Raw genomic sequence first — 3,981 nt, 5'->3', positions numbered from 1 at the left:
GGAGGCCGCCCGGGGCATCCGCCTACGGGGGGATACACAGTCAGTCCCTCCCAGTGCAGTAGGTACAGTGGGTTCCCTGGGTATCTGGGTAGGTACTTTCTGTGCGGGGGGGGGGGATACACAGTCAGTCCCTCCCAGTGCAGTAGGTACAGTGGGTTCCCTGGGTATCTGGGGTAGGTACTTTCTGTGCAGGGGGGGGGATACACAGTCAGTCCCTCCCAGTGCAGTAGGTACAGTGGTTCCCTGGGTATCTGGGGTAGGTACTTTCTGTGCAGGGGGGGGATACACAGTCAGTCCCTCCCAGTGCAGTAGTACAGTGGGTTCCCTGGGTATCTGGGGTAGGTACTTTCTGTGCAGGGGGGGGGATACACAGTCAGTCCCTCCCAGTGCAGTAGGTACAGTGGGTTCCCTGGGTATCTGGGGTAGGTACTTTCTGTGCAGGGGGGATACACAGTCAGTCCCTCCCAGTGCAGTTGGTACAGTGGGTTCCCTGGGTATCTGGGGTAGGTACTTTCTGTGCAGGGGGGGGATACACAGTCAGTCCCTCCCAGTGCAGTAGGTACAGTGGGTTCCCTGGGTATCTGGGGTAGGTACTTTCTGTGCAGGGGGGGGGGATACACAGTCAGTCCCTCCAGTCAGTTAGGCACAGCTGGGTGCCCTGCGGTATCTGGTGGTAGGGTACTCTTCTTGTGCAAGGGGGGGGATACACAGTCAGTCCCTCCCAGTGCAGTAGGTACAGTGGGTTCCCTGGGTATCTTGGGGTAGGTACTTTCTGTGCAAGGGGGGATACACAGTCAAGTCCCTCCCAGTGCAGTAGGTACAGTTGGGTTCCCTGGGTATCTGGGTAGTACTTTCTGTGCAGGAGGGGGATACACAGTCATCCCTCCCAGTGCAGTAGGTACAGTGGGTTCCCTGGGTATCTGGGGTAGGTACTTTCTGGTGCAGGAGGGGGATACACAGTCAGTCCCTCCCAGTGCAGTAGGTACAGTGGGTTCCCTGGGTATCTGGGGTAGGTACTTTCTGTGCAGGGGGGGGGGGATACACAGTCAGTCCCTCCCAGTGCAGTAGGTACAGTGGGTTCCCTGGGGTATCTGGGGTAGGTACTTTCTGTGCAGGGGGGGATACACAGTCAGTCCCTCCCAGTGCAGTAGGTACAGTGGGTTCCCTGGGGTATCTGGGGTAGGTACTTTCTGTGCAGGGGGGGGATACACAGTCAGTCCCCTCCAGTGCAGTAGGTACAGTGGTTCCCTGGGTATCTGGGTAGGTACTTTCTGTGCAAGGGGGGGGATACACAGTCAGTCCCTCCCAGTGCAGTAGGTACAGTGGGTTCCCCTGGGTATCTGGGGTAGGTACTTTTCTGTGCAGGGGGGGGATACACAGTCAGTCCCTCCCAGTGCAGGTAGGTACAGTGGAGTTCCTGGTATCTGGGGTAGGTACTTTCTGTGCAGGGGGGGGGGATACACAGTTCAGTCCCTCCCAGTGCAGTAGGTACAGTGGGTTCCCCTGGGTATCTGGGGTAGGTACTTTCTGTGCAGGGGGGGGGGGATACATCAGTCAGTCCTCCCAGTGCAGTAGTAACAGTGGGATTCCCTGGTATCTGGGGTGGTTACTTTCTTGCTGCAGGGGGGGGGATCACAGTCAGTCCCTCCCAGTGCAGTAGGTACAGTGGGTTCCCTGGGTATCTGGGGGTAGGTACTTTTCTGTGCAGGGGGGGGGGGATACACAGTCAGTCCCTCCCAGTGCAGTAGGTACAGTGGGTTCCCTGGGTATCTGGGGTAGGTACTTTCTGTGCAGGGGGGGGATACACAGTCAGTCCCTCCCAGTGCAGTAGGTACAGTGGGTTCCCTGGGTATCTGGGGTAGGTACTTTCTGTGCAGGGGGGGGGATACACAGTCAGTCCCTCCCAGTGCAGTAGGTACAGTGGGTTCCCTGGGTATCTGGGGTAGGTACTTTCTGTGCAGGGGGGGGGATACACAGTCATCCCTCCCAGTGCAGTAGGTACAGTGGGTTCCCTGGGTATCTGGGGTAGGTACTTTCTGTGCAGGGGGGGGGATACACAGTCAGTCCCTCCCAGTGCAGTAGGTACAGTGGGTTCCCTGGGTATCTGGGGTAGGTACTTTCTGTGCAGGGGGGGGGATACACAGTCAGTCCCTCCCAGTGCAGTAGGTACAGTGGGTTCCCTGGGTATCTGGGGTAGGTACTTTCTTGGCAGGGGGGGGGGATACACAGTCAGTCCCTCCCAGTGCAGTAGGTACAGTGGGTTCCCTGGGTATCTGGGGTAGGTACTTTCTGTGCAGGGGGGGGGGATACACAGTCAGTCCCTCCAGTGCAGTAGGTACAGTGGGTTCCCTGGGTATCTGGGGTAGGTACTTTCTGTGCAGGGGGGGGGGATACACAGTCAGTCCTCCCAGTGCAGTAGGTACAGTGGGTTCCCTGGGTATCTGGGGTAGGTACTTTCTGTGCAGGGGGGGGGATACACAGTCAGTCCCTCCCAGTGCAGTAGGTACAGTGGGTTCCCTGGGTATCTGGGGTAGGTACTTTCTGTGCAGGGGGGGGGGGATACACAGTCAGTCCCTCCCAGTGCAGTAGGTACAGTGGGTTCCCTGGGTATCTGGGGTAGGTACTTTCTGTGCAGGGGGGGGGATACACAGTCAGTCCCTCCCAGTGCAGTAGGTACAGTGGGGTTCCCTGGGTATCTGGGTAGGTACTTCTGTGCAGGGGGGGGGGGGGATACACAGTCAGTCCCTCCCAGTGCAGTAGGTACAGTGGGTTCCCTGGGTATCTGGGGTAGGGTACTTTCTGTGCAGCGGGGGGGGGGGGATACACAGTCAGTCCCCTCCCAGTGCAGTAGGTACAGTGGGTTCCCTGGGTATCTGGGGTAGTACTTTCTGTGCAGGGGGGGGATACACAGTCAGTCCCTCCCAGTGCAGTACGGTACAGTGGGTTCCCTGGGTATCTGGGGTAGGTACTTTCTGTGCAGGGGGGGGGGGATACACAGTCAGTCCCTCCCAGTGCAGTAGGTGACAGTGGGTTCCCTGGGTATCTGGGGTAGGGTACTTTCTGTGCAGGGGGGGGGATACACAGTCAGTCCCTCCCAGTCAGTAGGTACAGTGGGTTCCCTGGGTATCTGGGGTAGGTTACTTTCTGTGCAGGGGGGGGGATACACAGTCAGTCCCTCCCAGTGCAGTAGTACAGTGGTTTCCCTGGGTATCTGGAGTAGGTACTTTCTGTGCAGGGGGGGGGGGATACACAGTCAGTCCCTCCCAGTGCAGTAGGTACAGTGGGTTCCCTGGGTATCTGGGGTAGGTACTTTCTGTGCAGGGGGGGGGGATACACAGTCAGTCCCCTCCAGTGCAGTAGGTACAGTGGAGTTCCCTGGGTATCTGGGGTAGGTACTTTCTGTGCAGGGGGGGGATACACAGTCAGTCCCTCCCAGTGCAGTAGGGTACAGTGGGTTCCCTGGGTATCTGGGGTAGGTTACCTTTCTGTGCAGGGGGGGGGGGATACACAGTCAGTCCCTCCCAGTGCAGTAGGTACAGTGGGTTCCCTGGGTATCTGGGGTAGGTACTTTCTGTGCAGGGGGGGGATACACAGTCAGTCCCTCCCAGTGCAGTAGGTTACAGTGGGTTCCCTGGTATCTGGGGGTAGGTACTTTCTGTGCAGGGGGGGGGATACACAGTCAGTCCCTCCCAGTTGCAGTAGGGTACAGTGGGTTCCCTGGGTATCTGGGGTAGGTACTTTCTGGTGCAGGGGGGGGGGGATACACAGTCAGTCCCTCCAGTGCAGTAGGTACAGTGGGTTCCCTGGGTATCTGCGGGTAGGTACTTTCTGTGCAGGGGGGGGGGATACACAGTCAGTCCCTCCCAGTGCAGTAAGGTACAGTGGGTTCCCTGGGTATCTGGGGTAGGTTACTTTCTGTGCAAGGGGGGGGGGATACACAGTCAGTCCCTGCCCAGTGCAGTAGGTACAGTGGGTTCCTGT

Source organism: Xenopus tropicalis, chromosome 8 (assembly GCF_000004195.4).
Source record: "Xenopus tropicalis strain Nigerian chromosome 8, UCB_Xtro_10.0, whole genome shotgun sequence".
In the NCBI taxonomy this organism is placed as follows: domain Eukaryota; kingdom Metazoa; phylum Chordata; class Amphibia; order Anura; family Pipidae; genus Xenopus; species Xenopus tropicalis.
Note: the sequence above shows the minus strand (reverse complement) of the source record.